The sequence below is a fragment of the Rhinolophus sinicus genome, linkage group LG13 (genome assembly GCF_036562045.2).
Source record: "Rhinolophus sinicus isolate RSC01 linkage group LG13, ASM3656204v1, whole genome shotgun sequence".
Taxonomy (NCBI): domain Eukaryota; kingdom Metazoa; phylum Chordata; class Mammalia; order Chiroptera; family Rhinolophidae; genus Rhinolophus; species Rhinolophus sinicus.
The window spans coordinates 29313694-29331146 of NC_133762.1; the positions used below are offsets into that span (position 1 = coordinate 29313694).

Genomic DNA, 17453 nt, shown 5'->3' on the forward strand with positions numbered 1-17453 from the left:
CAGAAACCCCACAGCATGTGTTCAGTACTCCTGGTGTTCAAGAAGATGAAACAGTGCTGGGGGGGAGGGGATTTCATTATTGGGCTTTGGGAGATCCCATGGGATGGCTCTGAGCTTCAATGACATTAGGTACTTTGTCCCAGCACACCCCACGCCTGCACAGAAAAACCAAGAGGCCTGGTGAGGCCTCCCATGATCCTGGTATCTGGAACCCCAGGGGACACAGTTACCCAAAACACGTCAGACTCTCTCTAAACCAATGGTTCTTCAAACTCAGAGGTCACAGACACATTTGAGAATCTGGGGAAAGCTATGGACACTTGGCCCAGAGAAGCGTGTGTGTGAGTGAGTGTGTGTGTGTCTACACACAAAACTGTACCCAGGGCTACCAGGGGCTCCTGGATACCAGAAGCCAGCCACGATGCCCTGGCCTAAAAACCTCCAGACTTCATATAATCCCAGCATCTCAAGGTTCCTGGCTCTGGGCCCCGATGCTCCCACAGCCACTGGAACAGATGGCCCTTTGGAGGCTTGCCCTCCTAAACGGGCCTCGGTCAGATAAACAGCCCTGGGAGCCAACGGCTGCATCCTAGTTACTGCAAACATCTGCATCCAGGGGATTCCCAGGGGCACTGAGTCAGAACAGGACACAAGCCTGGTGGTTGGGAAGCTACTGTAGGGCAAAGCCCAGAAGCCTCGCTGATAAGCAGCCGGGGAGTTCCAACCCCAAGGCAGGGGCCCATCAGATGAGGCTCTTGCTCTGCCGACAGAGAAGAGGTGCTCAGGAGAGGTGCTGGAGGCAGGCCGGGCCCTGAGAGGGCATTCAGAGGAGCCGGAAATCCCCCAAACTCCCAGGACAGAGAAGTACAGGCTGAAGGAGACAGCGCTGAAAAGGGGTGGGTGGCTTGGGGGGTAGTGTAGGTGGGTGAAGCAAGGATCAGAGGCTGTTAGAAATTATTAACTGACACCAGAAACGTGTAGATACCATAAAAATATGAACACTGACCCAAGGTGGCCATATTTCCAGGCTACTCACGATCTATAAACTCAATTTTCTTCCAATTGGAAGTGACTTGCCCCATTTCCCCTCATCAGACCACTAGGCAGCGCTTGTTTCTTAGCCCGGGTTGGTTTTCTTTTGCTCCCCTATTACAGTATAAAATTACCATAATGTGTCCCAGTCTTTGCGAAAATAGCTTTACAACAAATAACCGGTGGACAGGAAGGTGGCATCGCACCCAAATTTGCTAATAACTCCTGTGTGTGATTCCATCTGCTTAAGTAGATGGCTGAAGAAACCCATTCTCTTTTAAGCCGCCAGACGTAGACTGTCTTCCTGATGCTATAAAGAAACTATCTGTACATGGAACCATTTCTGTGGAGTTGCAGTGTGATGTCATATAACTTCTGAAAAGGGCCACCTTGCCTTTTCTTCATGGAGCCAAAATTCCTCTCTACTTTCAGCTGGAACCTCTACCTTCTCTTTCTTCAAACAGAAATAAAGGTGTTTAGGCAAACACTTGTGACACTGTTGCAGAGTGATGGGAACAATGTAACTACCCACCTGGTTTAATTTCTTTTTCCTGCTGGCATCTCTTCAGATTTTCCACTGTTGACTAATCAGTGTGGAAATTCTAAGGAACCAGAAGAAAAAAAAAAAAGAGAGCCATTTATACTCCAGGGTTGTAAACTGAAACAATCTTTTGGGAAGACAAGTTAACGATATCTGTGAACATATTAAATGGGCACATCCTTTGGGTCAAAAATCTAGGACTTTATACTATAGATAGGTTCACATCAGTAAAAGGGTGTTCAGTAAAACATTGTATAATAGCGAAACAAAAGGGGAAATAAATGTCTCTTAATAGGGAAAGAGTTAAATTACGGTGCATGAATATAATGAGAAACTATACAGCCATTACAAAGAATGAAGATTTCCTCCTACCGATACCGAAAGACATACATATTCTATTGTTAAAAACCAGTGTAAGACTGTATATATTATCGCTTTTTAATAAAAATACGAACATGATTGTTTACGCTTAGAAAAAAAGTACAGCATTTGTGTGCATACACTTTTTTTTTTTTTGTATCTACACAGAAAAAGGTGAACAGCAAACTCTAAAGAGTGGCTCCCCTGAGACTCAGAAACTGGGGGGAGAGGGATGAAAGACTTTCAGTTCTTACATTAACTATTTCTGTTTTGGTTGAAAACTTTTAAAGAGGCAGGCATACCTTTTATAATCATTATATATGCTGTCTCTCTAAAATTCTAAAATACCAAGAGTGAGGGCAAAAAGACATTTCTAGACAAGGGCTGAGCAAGTTTACCATTCGGAGACTCTGGGAACATTCTCCAACAGAAAGAAACTGAACACAGAAAATAAGTGAGATTTTAGAATCAACAGTGAGCAAATAAATTTGTAAGGATGTTGGTAAATTTAAAGAGGCACTGATTGAGTAAAATAAACCTAATGAGGAGATAAAAACAAATTGGACAATATTTGACAGTATTACACATTTTGCAATAATTACATTGAGGATGGAAAGAGAGCACAGTTAAAACTTTTTAAGGCTCTTGATAATTCAGCACAAATATGGAAATAATGTTTTACTTTAGACAAAACATCCATGATGCCTATTGAAATTTTAAAGGTAAAAACAACAAAATATAGAAATAGAATGTGTATGTTTCAAACCAGTTAGCATGCTCTTGGGTAGAAAAGGTTAATTATCCAAAAATGTCTTCCCAAATTACGAGGTAATTTTAATTAAATTCCAATAAGAATACTAACAGTTTTCTTGGAGGAGGAATGGATAAAACTACTTTAAAGTTCATAAATATCCATGAATAATAAATATCCAAGAAAATTAGCCAAGAAACAGTAAAGAAAATTATAAAAAATAAATGTTTAGGGGATTTGTCTTATGAGATAATAAAAATTTACTGTAAAGACATTATAATAAAAATATATGATATTAACATAAGAACAGACAAAAAAGTCTGTGAACTAGAATAGCAAGTCCAGAAATAGATACAATAAAGGAACTTATTTATAACAAGGATGGGATTTCAATGCAAAATAGTAAAGATGGCTTATTTAATAAATGGTACTGGCATATCTTCAACAAAGCTTGACTACTACCCTTCACTATGTACAAACATAAAGAATTGAAGGTTCAGGATTAGATGAAAACCATAAAAGTACTAGAAGAACATCTAGGAAAATATATAACTTTGAGGTGGAGAAATTATTCTGAACAAGGTGAGTACTCCAAACACTATGCAGAGAAAAATTTAAAAAAAAAAAAAAAGACATTTTACAATAAAAAATTTAACGATTTCTATAGATTTAATTTAAAAAATAAACAGATAATGGATTAGGAAAACATATGGAACACATACGGAATCCTTGATATGTAAATATATAAACAGCTCCTACAACTTAAGAAAAAGGCAAACCACTCATAAGAAAAATGGATGAAGGAAACTCACAGAAGAGGAAAATGAAATGGCCAATTAACATGAAACATGTTCAATCTCATAGCAGTAAGAAAAACAGACAGTAAATAGCTATGAAACACCATTTCCTCCCATCAGCTTGGTCACAAAATAAAACAATAGAGATGGAGGGAGGGCGGTGGAGAGGGAATCTTTACCAATATCAAATATTGGTTAAGATTTAGGGAAATGGAAGTACTCATATATTGCTGGGGAGAATGTAAATTAAGAACTCTTTGTAAAGTAGAATTTACAAAGTAAAACCTACTTTGTAAAGTAGATTTTATTTGTTAAAATGTTAAATACATAGACCCTTGACCCAGCAATACTGTTTTTGAAAACATAACCTATAAAAATAAAAGGACCAGTAGAGGATATGTATATGAAGATATTTAATGCAACAATATTTGTAGTAGAAAACAAAAAAAAACACCAACAGGTAACACCTTGAGTATCTGTCGAAGGGGAAATGTGTGAATATACTGTGGTACCTTGAAATCTACAGCCCTGAAGCTAATTAAAGGAGTGAATTAGATTTATACCTACCTGTGATGTATTGTTTAGTGGGAAAAATTGCAAAATAATAAAGTATGATCCCATTCTGACAAAACAAATAACCACGGACATACACAAACTCTGTCTCTATTTAAACAGCAGCTTTGAGAAAGGTATGGAAGGATACACCCCAAACTGATAACGCAGGTTATACTCAGAAGGATGGAAATGGAGAGAAGAGGGAGGAGAGAGATTATAACTTTTTTTATACATCTTCTGATTGTTTAATTAGTTACAATGAGCACATGTATTACTTTAGGGAAAAATAATGAAGAAAAAAAATCAAACAAGAACAAAGAAACACAAAAACAGAGAAATAACACCGGTAAACTATGTTACACACTACCCATTTATCATTACATAGGATAGTTAACTACACTTATTGTCACTTTCTTTTTTGGTTAAAATAGAACAAATTAAAAAAAAAAACCTTCATGGAGGGGAAAAAAGGTACATTTTATTTCCTAAGCATTTATGCTTTTAATTTACAAAGGAAAATAAAATCTTTACTTAAGAAAAAAAAAAAAAAAGGAAAAAAGGATTTTTCCCTTTAAAATCCAAAAGAAAGCCTAAGGTTTTGGCTTGAAACTGCCCTGTGTAGGTGGTATGTGGGCTGTTTCTGTGCTGTTGACTGTTTTCGTGGCTTGGTGCCCTTGATTGCTTTCCTCCCCTAAACCCAATTAAACACACTCCTGGGGGTGTACTGTCTGCTGGGAACCAAAGCCTCACAAACCACAGCATCTCTGCTCGCAAGGCTCTCTTGGTCTCCAAGCAGATGCTTTGGCTTCTATATCAAATGGGTTCTGGAATCTGGAGAAGTGGAATGGATTGTTTTGCAGACCGTTTTTGATGGAAGGGGGAAGGAGAGGAAATGGTTTAGCCCAGTGGGTGAAATAAAAGAGGAATAGAATTACAACAAACTCTTACAAGAAGAGCTACCTAGGCTGAAGCTGCCATTTCAGTTATCTGGAAGTATATACTCTGCCTTCCGCTGGTGGAATGCTCTGCTTTTAACTTTTGTTATTTTATTTCAATGATAATAAACATTTCTTTGAAATAACGATACCTCACATTTCTACAGCACTACGCGTTTTATGAAGCACTTTAAAATGTCTTATTTGACCTTCACAATGACCCTTGGATCAGATCAGTATCATTCTCATTTACGGATGAAAGCGAGGCCCAGAGAAGTTAAGGATCTTTTTAGGTCACACAGCAAGTTGATAACAGAGCTACAATACAAACAAACTTAGCTCTCCAAACCCCAAGTCCAGTAGGGAATTCAGTTTTGAAATCACAGAAAGTAAGGGGAACTACAAGCAAGCCAATGGATAAAAACAGGCTCTTGGGAGGAAAAGATTCTTCCTGCCCCTTAGGAAAAAATTCTAGACTAGGAGTAATACTCTCTGCCACCTCAGACAGAACCCTTGCAAATATGCTGGATCACCGCTGCTGAATAAGGAAGGAAAATCCCCTGCACCACCCTAGTGATGTAGGTGATGTTGGATCTGCCGGCAGTTTTGAGTGTGGGCCGGGATCATGTCTCGTGAAGCCGAAGAATGGAAACACGGACCAGGGAGAGGCAAAAAGTTTTAAAAACAGGATAGTTTATTAGAAGCAGGAGAAGAGGTTGCAGCTCCTGAGCGGGAGGGTGTCCCGAATGGGGGTGCCCCATGACTGAGGCAAAAGCTCTTACTTTTATACCTTCCCTTGCCTGCTTGGGGAAGGGGAGCTCTAATGAAATTCATCTACCAGGTTTGTTCTGCTTGCCCATCCTAAAGGAATTAGCAAAGTAACCCACTCTTATCTATCAGATCTGCTCCGTTTGTCAGGCCAAAAGGAATTTTATGATTAACCTCAAGGCCTTGTTACATTATGTCCTGGAGTGAAGGAGTGATTTCAAAACCTGAAGTTTTGGGATATGACTGTCTTTGTTTATTCCACCAGGGACCTCCCTGTCTACCTAGGGACATGGTAACTCTCCTGAATCAACTGACAGCTGCAACCTCTTCTCCTGCCTCTAATAAACTATCCTGTTTTTAAAACTTTTTGCCTCCCCTGGTCCGTGATTCCATTCTTCAGCTTCACGAGACACGATCCCGGCCCACACTCAGAACTGCCGGCAGATCCAACATCACCTACATCACTACTTCTCTTAGCCTTCTCCTAACCTTAACCTTTACCCATTTCTCTCTTCCCTTTCCCTCTATGCTTTATCCACACTGGCCTCTTTCAGTTTCTCCAACATTCCACATGCTTCCCTGCCATGGGCCCTTTCACATGTGTACCTCTCTCTACCTGGATTATTCTTTCCCACTCCACGCACCCCTTTCCCCCCAGCTGCCCTCCTCAGGTCTTAACATAACTGACTTCTCGTCTTGGCTTAAATACCATCTCTTCAAGCCAGCTGCCTGAGAGCACTCTCCTCCTCCCCATCCATCACTCACCCTGTTTATTTTGTAACACCACCACTTGTCCTCATAAGCTTCATGGGAGGAAGGGCCAGGCCTGTTTTAGGAAACACTGCCCACCCACCTGCCCAGTGCCTGGCAGGTATTAGGTGCTCAGTAAATACCGGCTGAATACATGAAAACTTATTGGAATGAATTGAAGGCTTGTCTCAAATGCTGTTGTCCCTCCACTTTCTCAGCCACAGCATGCACTGTCCTTCTCTCGGGCCACATAACACGTTAAGAGTTATTGGAATCTTATTTTCCTATCAGACTACTAGCTACGTGTAAGTCTTACTTACCTTGGTATTGCCCAGAGCACCTTGCATAACGCCTAACACATAAAAGAGTTCTCAAGGTGGATGAACTCATGTATATGTACCGGAAAGTACAAACGAAGGCTGCAGACTCTAACCAACCACAGACAGTGGTTTCTCCTACCCAGGGGGCTGCAGCCCAGAACAGAGCACCTCTGAGATACGCAAACAGGCTCTGCCCCGGGAGAAATTAAGATTGGAACTAACCTTGAAATGCAGGTGGTAGTGTGTGGGTGAGAGGATGGGGGTAGGGGCCACAAGCATGCTAATGGGGGCTTATATGGGCAGAAACTTTCTGGTGCCACCCAACGATGTGCATCGGAGACCTGACCAAGTTCGTGCACTGTGATGTGGCCACACCTTATTAAAATATCAGAGATGTGAAATCAGTGGGTGGTGATTTAAGTGTTTTTCTGTACTTGTCTTGCTTTCCTTCCACGAAAGTGTTAACTTTGCAATAAAAAAACAAAACACCCACTGTAAATGCCATAAAAACAAATCAAAGGAAAATCCAGTGGTGGTTTTAAACTACAAAAGCACCCACCCTTGCTTCTTAAACTTGGGATTGCAGATTCAGGGTCCTGTAAAAGGGGGACGCTGCGTTTGAGAAGAAGACTTCTTTGTCTGAAGCCACGTGGGATAGGAAGGTGCCGGGAATGAAGGGTTCAGCAGGGGAGCTCTCCTTTTTCTCTACTGCGAAAGCTGACAGAGCTCAGAGTCAGGAAATGGAGGAAAACCTTGGGAGTAATCGATCCAGGTCAAGGTCAGGACCTCTGACACTACATGCTGAGCTGCTGTAAGGATTCATTCACCTGCCTGTCTTTCCCAACGCACGGAGAACTCCACCAGGCCACAGGCTGTCTCTTCATCAGCCTGTTTCTCTAGCCTCGTGCTTAGTATTATTTGGTCCCCAGTACAGTTTATTGAATGTCAGAGACCACACCTACAAAATTCTACACATAATGACTGACCTAGGTCCCTGGGGCATAATAAGAACTCATTGCTACCAAGTACTTCATTTCTTTAGTGCCCTAAAGGTCCATTATTCAGTTCGGAAAAGCCAAGTTGAAGACAGTAATTTCTCGGAAGATTAGAGAGACTCCTTTTAAATGAAGTTAGGAAATGCTGGCTTCCTCCAGTAAGAACGGATGCATTTTAATCCGCAGTTCGAATCACTCAGCATCACCGCTGACTGCTACTTCCCAAGAAACCACTCTCTGAAGGAGTAGTATGCACTCCAAAGTTTTCATAAGGCATTTGTGAGAGGCTTCCAGGAGCTAGTGAGCTGAGCCTTGAGTCATGACTAACGACTCGTTTCCAAGAACTTTAGATTTTCCACGCCTGTCTCCCCTTAGGAATTACTTCTGGCCCCTGGTGAAAACCCTCAGCAGAATTAATTGGGCAGCTCGGCTTCTTGTCACATTCAGAAAGTAACACCTGCCACCAGCTTCTGCCTTTAGTGGCTGGGTCAGGATGGCACCCACTTCTGCTTTTGACCTCAGCGCCTGACTGGGTGACAGGAAGTAGCACGGAGTTTCGGCCTGAAGAGTCAACGTAAGGGCTCCAGGGCCCATCACTGCCTAAGTCAGAGATGACTTTAGGTTGCTCATACAAGTGCCGTCCTATGACTGAGGGGGCAGCCACCTGTGTCCACTGGCTAACCTTCTCTCTCAGGAAACCACAAAGCAGCTAGTCCCAAGCTCATATGTGTGGACCAACTAAGTGCACTGCGAGCTTTTTCCCACTTCATCCTCGCGGTACCCTTTAGAGGTAGGTATAATTGTGCCCCCCCCCCACTTCACAGAGCAGAAGCGGGCTCTGTGAGGGGTGGTCACCTGTCCAAGATGTCTCAGTGAGGAGGTGGTGAGGACAGAGCTCTTACTGGTACCCTCGCCAACTTCTCATTGACCCATAAGTTGCCTGAAGTGGCAGGAACTGTGGGCACCAACCAGCCCAGAGGTGGAAAAGGCAAATGCCCATGGGGGCCAAGGGACAAGCAGGAGACCAGAGAGAGCAACAGACTGGGCAAGGGAGTGGTGCCGATGGTAATAAACGGGGGAACACACCTGCCTAAAGAGATCCAAATTCAAATAAAAATAAAAACCCAAACCACTCTGACTTTTGACTCCCGTTTGTGCTTCCTCATTGTATAGATGGAGAAACTGCGATTCGGGAAGGTGATACGGAAGAGGCAGTACAAGTGGTGGAAAGTTCAAGGGCTTTGGGGAAAACCAATCACTCCATCGCTCTGTGCCTTTTTACTGTCACATGGAGATAATCTCTGCCTCCCATCATTGCTGCGAAGATGAAAAGAATGGACATACGCAAGACGCCCAGCCCTCTGCGTGACATGGATTTCAGGAAGAAACAAAAGTCAAGCAAGAGGGTGAGGACACCGTTTCTTTCACAACCTACCTCCTTTTCCAGGAGGCCCTAAATTCACTGCCGGGGCAGGTGGGCAGCAGTGCTGACCCTGAAGCACAGAACAGGAAGTGAAAGCCACCCTCACCTGCTTCCTGAAGGCGTGCACTGAGGGGTGTGAGGCATTCTACCCCATTTCCACTGCCCCCACCCCAAGCACCAGGTACTGACTTCGGAATATTACCTCTTCACCACCACCCGAGGAAGAGAGATGACTTTGTAAATTCTCCAGTGTCAAGATTCTGGGAGGCTGGGGGGAGGCCTTTCCACTGCCCGTGCCCATGGGGAGTGGCATGGCAGCAACAGCCCCCCTTCAACGGGCTGAGCTGCTGGGGAAGGCCACAGCTCCAGAGATGCCAGGGGGCTTTGAGAACCTGCCTGGTGACCAAGACCTTAGCTCAAGCAAACGGTTTTTAAATGCTGCCTCTTTCTGAGAGTCAGGGTCTCTGATGGCCTTAAAAGCAAAGATCCCTTAGATTGCCAAGACCTGGAACCTTGGAGACTCAAAATTCAAGACTTGACAACTTCTTTTGCTTTTCTTTGTACTTTGGCTCAGACCATACTTTCCCAGAAGCAGAGGCGGCCATGTCTAGGTGAAATGGAGGGAGAGGGAGGCAAACAAGGAGATTGCCCCCACTTTTTCTCCTTGTCTCTTGTCAAGCTAGGAACGAGGACGGTAGGCTTTGGGTTAAAACTGACTATGCTGTGTCTCCTTTGTACCTACGGGCCAGGCTGTCCACCAGGCAATGGGGTATAGGGACGGATGAGACCGCCTCACAAGAGAGAGTGCCTAAGCTCCAGGAGAGACACAGTGACCGGAAGTAATGCCAGTAATTCCATAAGCGCAGTTCAGGTAAACACTGGGAGGGAGATCAGGCTAATATGGGAACACACAGCGGAGTAAGGGAATGGTAGATCTACCCTGTGTTATGTAAAGGGAGGAGCTCAACGTACAGCCTGGAGCTTAGGAGTCACTCAGCAATGTTAACTCATTTCCCTCCTCCCTCCCCACTGTGTGCACACACGTGCACACACACACGTGCGCACACACATAGCATCATCACACGGAGACTTCTTTCTTCAGGAGCACCAAACCTGATGGAACCATAAAAACTCACAAGTAACTCAATGCTGCCTGTTCCACGTCCTCTTTTAATTCTCCTGGGGGCACCCGTTTTTCAGGTGCTCTGGATACTGAAAGCCAAGGGCACTTTGCTTCTCTAGTCCTAATGGTTTTCCTCCAAAGGGAAGGAAATACTGATAGTTCATTTCACGCTGAATTTGGAAGTAGAGTGATTCTCCAGTTTCACTGCCCCCTCATTTACATACAAATGAGACCGAAGCTGAGAGAGTGTGAAACACTTGCCGAGGGTCAAAGAGTTCCCTTGGGTGGCCCTTCTAATGTATGGTGGCTCTCTCGGTGTTTTAAAGCTGAAGTCTTTCTCCTGTAACTGTGATTCTTCAACTATTTTTACCTGCCGGCTGGGGAGGTAGGTGACACAGGACGCAGAGCAGCAGCAAGCCCTGCCTTTGAAGCCACCTGAGAATGCTCCCCCCCCAGGTACCCACCCACCGGGAGGGGCTGGAACAGGGCTCCTTCCCTCCCTGTGCAGAGAGTGTGGCTGGGTAGGTTTAAAATCCTGAAAACACCCCCGACAAATAAAATGTCCATGGGCTTATGTGTTCTGTTTATTTTCTAGGCATAAACAGCAAATTTCTTTTAAAAGAAAGCTATAAAAAGATCACAGAGCCAAAGTTAAAGATTCCCAACGCTTCTCTTCTTCTCGGAGTTCTCCCCACAGCCAGGCAGCACTGGGGCGGCTGTGATAACGTCGTGAAATCCAATCACACCTGTATCTTACACTGAAAATACCAATCTTACATCTGACTTGAGGGTAAACTTCCACAAAAGGAGGGGAAGACTATAGGGAATTTTCACTCTGAGAGACATTTCTCTCTAAAATGTTTTAAATGTTTTGTATCAACCTTATACTCAAAAAATAAAAAAGATTTACAAACACCGACTTCTAAGGGAGGATTTCTGTCTTCACCTATATTTGGCACAAGGAGCTGCTTTTCAAGCTCTAGATACTGCCAAAGTTCTTTGGGTAAAAAAGTAAAACAGCATTTGCATGGAGCCCCTCTGTGAGACTTGAGGCTCAGACCCTAGCCCTAGGCAGTTTCAGACAAAGCCATAATTTTCAGAGCAATAATGTATCATAATATAAAAATAGATACTTTGTAACCAACAGGCTGGAAAGCGGACTCTCCAGAGAGCTGCCTCTAAGCTCCGCTACTCCCCGGGGGGTGGGAGAATGAAGTTCTACTTACAGAGGCAGAGTTTCTTCAAAGTCCAGTGGTCCTCAGTTAGAAGCGAAGGTCGAATTTAAACAACCAGGATTCAGAACACCTCTCTTTTGAGGGTAAGTCAGATTCGCAGCCCAGGCAGGATTCCCTCTTGTCCCTCTCTCTCCCTCTGTCTGTGTCTTCTAAATGAAATGCACTTTGAGGTTTTAGTGGGTGTTTCCCACGTCTCCGGCCACGTAAGTCCCCATTTGTTGTAACCAAATCTTCAGCCTGATGATGTCAACCACTCAGCTCCCTTGCTCAGCTTCCACCTCTCGGTCCATAGGAGAGATCCATTTCCTTTGGACAATGAGCCAGGGGGCTGTAACTGCATCCCGGGCAGTCACATTTACCCAACATCCTTCCTTCAATTTTCAAAGCGGCAGACTGACTGACAAAAGGTTTCCGATGCCCTCACTGGGCCAGGGCTCCCAATGTAAATCCCTTTACCTCTTGGACACTGTCGACCGTGGAGTTTGCTTTGCTGTGTTTTAATTCACTTCTCTGGTGTATAGTATCCTAGCTTGGGGTGTAGATCTGCTCCCCCACCCCACCCCCATCTCTTTCTTCCTGTTCAGTTTTCCAAGCTGGTCAATTTCTCCATAAAGTTGCCTAAATGCATGCTGGCACGGTGCCTGCGTGAGCTTGTCCTCCACTTAGGAGAGATGACACGTGCTCACATGAAAGGCCTGGGGAACTGGGTTCCAATCTTGGTCACGTACGTACCTAACTGACTGAATGGCCTTAAGCAAGTCACCTGTCTCCCTGGACCTCAGTTTCCCCATCAATAACATGATGGCTTTGGTGTCTTCCACTTCTGCAATTCAGTGACTGAGGAGCTTAACAAATGCAACAGAAGGAATTTTACTACCAGCTTGAGGGAGGGAAGGACCCAGGAGGGGTCAGAAGCCACTGCTCAAGAGGTTAGGCTCGGCCTAGCTCTTCCACCCCCCTCCGTGGTGGAGCTGAACTGTTTCTCTGGGAGAAAACCAAAAGAATTCACTAAACAAGTCCGGAGGGACATTGCAAAAGGCAGCAGAAGCTGCTCGATAAGATAAAGAAGCAAGAGAACTTAACTGGCCTTAGGGACTAACCAAGGAACAGCGCAGTAACAAGAGATAAGAGGCTCGATGGGGAAGACGAGAGAAGCTCCCTACTTTTGTGAAAAGCAATGCGACAAGTATAGCGATGATGGGCATGGATTTGGGAGCCGGAGACGTGGATCTGAGTCCTGCGTGACTTAACTTCTCTAAACTGCAGTTTGTTTATTTGTAACTGTAAAATGGGACACTAAGGCCTCCATTTTAGGACTGTGAGAATTAAATCACACACATAAGAGAATTGAAAGCATTTGGCACATACTGTCGACATAGGGTACCTCTCATTGTTGTATATAATCTCATTTGATTCTCATTTTAGGAGAATTGGGCACCTAAAGGCCTCGTTATTCACCTCCTTTTCCTGAATAGGAAAACGAAACACAGAGAAGTTAAGTGACATGCCCAAGGTCACACAGCTCAGGAGGAAAGGGCCAGATTTGGACAATGAGTCTTATAACTCCTACTTAGGCCAGCACACACGCCAATGCTACTTCTCAAAGTGGTTACTTCACCGAGTCTGGCCCTTCTTTCTAAATGGGCTTAGAAAAATGAGCTCAGCTTAGTAAGACAAGTGGGGGAGGGATGGGAGGGAGAGTTTTCCAGGATTCAGCCAGGCCAGGGATGGGGAGAGGCAGTCAGTCAATCTGCAGCCGAAAGGACACACTTGGGGCCAGTAGGTAAGAGGTGGTGCTTACTTGTTTTACTGCCAAAATACTACGTGGCCTGAAGCAAGTCTGGGCTTCAATCTCCACTCCCCCAAAGAGGAAGACCTGATTTGTCTTAAAGTTACTTGGATGGGAAGCTGGGGGTGGAGATTTATCGGGAAAGAAGCAGCTATTTACAGGCAGGGGTAAGGCCGTGGTAGTTTGCGACTTAACCAGAATTTTGATTAGTTCTCAGAAAACTTTGATGCTCATCAAGAAAGGGCCAACCTAGGGGCGGCCGGTTAGCTCAGCAGGTTAGAGCGTGGTGCTGGTAGCACCAAGGTTGCTGGTTTGATCCCCACATGGGCCACTGTGAGCTGTGCCCTCCTTAAAAAAAAAAAAAAAAAAGAGAGAGAAGAAAGGGCCAACCCAACAGGCTATACAATAGGAAAGAGTCTGCCAATCAGAATGCTTTCCCAGAAGATGGTGTGGGACTGCAGAGGACTAAAAAGAACACCAGCCTGGTAAGCCATGGAGAGCAGCCGTTAACAGCTCAAAGAGCTGGGTTTCCTTCCTGGTCCTAGCTGTGTCTGATCTTGGGCATGTTCATTTATTTGTGCCTCTACTTCCCAATGCAAAACGAGAATAACAGCATTTATCCTACAAAGTTCTTATGTGGATGAGTGCCTGGCACATACTATACGGTGCAAATACCTGCAAAACTAAGCTGCCATATCTGAATACTAAAAGACAGTTATTTTCTAATTCTGACTCAGTTTCACCATCCTCTGCCCTGAGGATGACATGACAATGAATGAATAAGGTCAAGAATGTCGGGAAGCCATGGGCCGGCCCGGTGGCTCAAGCGGTTAGAGCTCCGTGCTCCTAACTCCGAAGGCTGCCGGTTCGATCCCCACATGGGCCAGTGGGCTCTCAACCACAAGGTTGCCAGTTCAATTCCTCGAGTCCCGCAAGGGATGGTGGGCTCTGCCCCCTGCAACTAAGATTGAACACGGCACCTTGAGCTGAGCTGCCTCCCGGATGGCTCAGTTGTTGGTTGGAGCGCAGGCTCTCAACCACAAGGTTGCCAGTTCAATTCCTCGACTCCCGCAAGGGATGGTGGGCAGCGCCCCCTGCAACTAAAATTGAACACGGCACCTTGAGCTGAGCTGCCGCTGAGCTCCCGGATGGCTCAGTTGGTTGGAGCCTGTCCTCTCAACCACAAGGTTGCCGGTTCGACTCCCTCAAGGGATGGTGGGCTGTGCCCCCTGCAACTAGCAACGGCAACTGGACCTGGAGCTGAGCTGCGCCCTCCACAACTAAGACTGAAAGGACAACAATTTGACCATTGTTCCCCAATAAAGTCCTGTTCCCCTTCCCCCAATAAAATCTTAAAAAAAAAAAAAAAAAAAAAAAGAATGTCGGGAAGCCAGAAACAAAGGCCCAGTAATTCTCTAGACTGTCAGGATGAGTAAGGAACAAAAGCCTGCCTGGGCTGGGGGCGGTCCGTGTGTTCTCAGCAGTAACACTCAGCGTGGAGGGACTGGGGGCCCGTGCCATTGTTGGGCTGTGCCTTTCTTTATTCCACAAGCCCAGTGTCCTCAGGAAATGAAGCTGGGCTCTTGACAGGTTGATTTACTGACATCACTCAACGCTTTGACTCATGTTTTGTTACTTGAACGAAAATAATAGGAAGGAGCCCATTCATAAAAACAAAGATACAGTTTTCTTCTACAACATGTACTTTGTAACACTTGCCGAGCAGACTGAAGAGCTGTGTATCTGTGACAGAATCCGCGAAGAGAGGGCTGTGCCGACACCAGCACACTCACTCTGTCTCCTGACAATGGCATTTATCCTTTGTGAGCTGGGGCTATGCTGCGTGCTGAGCACTCTATAAATACCACTTGATGTCATCCTCACAATAATCAGGTGCAGGAGGTATTAGGAATATTTTCATCTTACAAATGTGGAAACTGACGTGTGCAGAGACTGACCAATCTACAAAGATTCACTGGAGTGACAGGGCCTGTGTTCCAAGCCACGATTGTCTGAGCCAGGCCTGTATTTTTAAGTCCCTGACTCACTTGCCTCTTAAAAAGAGTTTCCCTGTGGGAAACTTGGTGGTTCACAGCCAGCACTATCGGCTCCATTTGAGTAGAAAGGAAATTTTGGCTGCTGCAGACAGCAGAGCTGGCCTGGAGGCTCAGACAGCCCCTCTGCCACTCAGCTGCCTAATTCCCATCCTCTCACCCCCAGTCTGGAAGGGGTGTCTCCCCCTCTGAATTTCCTTAGTACTTTATCTATTTCTCTCTTAAGAAACTTACGCTTTTCTCTTTTGAGGCATATTTATTTCTGGGCAGGTTTTATTCCTCTGCTAGAATTTGAACTTCTTAAGGAAAAGATCCATGTCTAATGTATGACCATTTTGTGCATATTATGAGACACTTGTTAAAATAAAATAAAAATCTATAAACAAAAACAAAAATTTTTATTGAATGTTTACCATATGCCTGATCATATTCTAACATAATCATGATCACTTATTTTATACATTTTTTTTCTTACATTTATATATATTATATGTAAACTAGAAGAGCAGGAAAAAAAAGGAGGAAAATCATCCATCATCCTATCATCCAGAAATGAAATGACCAGTTAACCTCCCAGGGTGCAGACACAGAAAGAATCACACTTACACTCAAAACAATGTTTTGAAATCAACACTTAAGTCATTTGGGGAGGGAGGAGCTAGCTGTACACAAGGTGACAAAGAAATGTTCAATTTTTTGTTTGTTTGTTTGTTTGTTTGGCAGTGCACCTGGCTGCTTTTCTACAGGGTTTGATGCACTGAGCTGTACTTCTGGCCCCCTCAGACTACTGCTGATGTGCCTGGTTGAGCTGGCACGAAGCCTGACTGCTGTTAGTGAGCATCTAGAAAACGGACAGGGGTTTGCAGGGTACCACACTGCCCGTCCCTGCCTTTTTCAGCCTTCTAAAGCCCTTCTTTCCACCAGCTAGAGACATAGGTTTCAGATTCAGGCAGTTATGGGAAAAATGAATCTTCACTATTGCGTTCATTTTAACCAATCTTAGCCTCACCGATGTTTACAGCATGTCGTCACCTCACTTTCCAGGTGAGGAATGCCAGGTCCAGAGGAGGCAGGAGATTCCCGAGTGCAGAGCCTGGTGCTCTAACAGCAGGAATTCCTGCAGGTGCCAGGCTCTCCTCCCTTGCCACTGCACTTTGAAATCCTACTCAGCCATCAGATCTCAGATTCAATGTCACTTCCTTAGGGAGGCCTTCCCTCTGAGACAGGTTAGCTCCCCCTGCTGCATGGGTCCTATGGCACCTTCATTTTCTCCTCTTAGAACCCTTAACATACCTTATTGTAAGGACATGTTACGTGAGTTCCCTGCCAGACTGTAAGCTCCATCTTCACAGGTACAGAAGAGGAAACTCAAGAAATATTTTCTACACACACACACACACACACACACACTCACACACTCACACACACACACACACACACACACACACACACACACCCTTGGGCAGTCTAGGCTTGAGGTAAAGCAACAGCAAGCTTGAAGAAAAGTATCATGGCGTCTAAACTGCAAACCAGGCTTTCCCTCTTGCACCATCAGCTCCCCGCTCCATTCCTGTCTTACACAGAAGGCCAGGAAGCTCTGCAGAACCCCAGGCAAAGACAGGAGAGCTCCTTAAGTAAATTGAAAGATATGCCGGGGCCTCCAGGACTTGCAGTAAGAGATCAGACATCCCTATTCTGACCTTTGAAGGGCCCTCCTCTAACTGCTACTCAGGTGCCCTAAAGCAAAGTACACCCATTCAATGACATACCAATAGCTTCCCTGGCAGGGGCCAGGCCTATGGGGCAAACAGAAAACCAATTCCAGAAGAAAATAAGACCTATCTCTTAAAAGGAATCTCTTTTATTAGTTACGAATGACACCTACCCCCCCAAAAAAAAAATAAAAAAAATCACAGGTCATCTGAGGAAAACCAACAGCATGACAAAGACTAAAATAAAGAGAAAATGGACCCTTTAATGAAGAAGGAAATTCGGACAAATGAGAAGCTTTAAAAAAAAAATTAT

At 44.7% G+C, this 17453-nt stretch overlaps 1 protein-coding gene across 5 annotated transcripts in view; it reads right to left on the reverse strand.

Annotated features, from left to right (window-relative positions):
- PKIG (cAMP-dependent protein kinase inhibitor gamma) overlaps positions 1-17453 on the reverse strand; it is a 77837-nt gene that overhangs the window by 17448 nt on the left and 42936 nt on the right. Inside the window, exons 1-2 of one of the 5 annotated variants that reach the window (XM_019748562.2) lie at positions 11577-11737; positions 1565-1634 (exon numbers count right to left, since the gene is read on the reverse strand). The exons of 1 other annotated variant lie outside the window; for it this stretch is intronic. The gene's annotated coding sequence lies outside the window, so the exon portion shown is untranslated. Of the gene's footprint in view, positions 1-1564; positions 1635-6809; positions 6892-11576; positions 11740-17453 lie in introns of those variants that run through there. 3 more of the 5 variants (XM_074317615.1, XM_019748569.2, XM_019748586.2) reach the window with 3 other exon arrangements.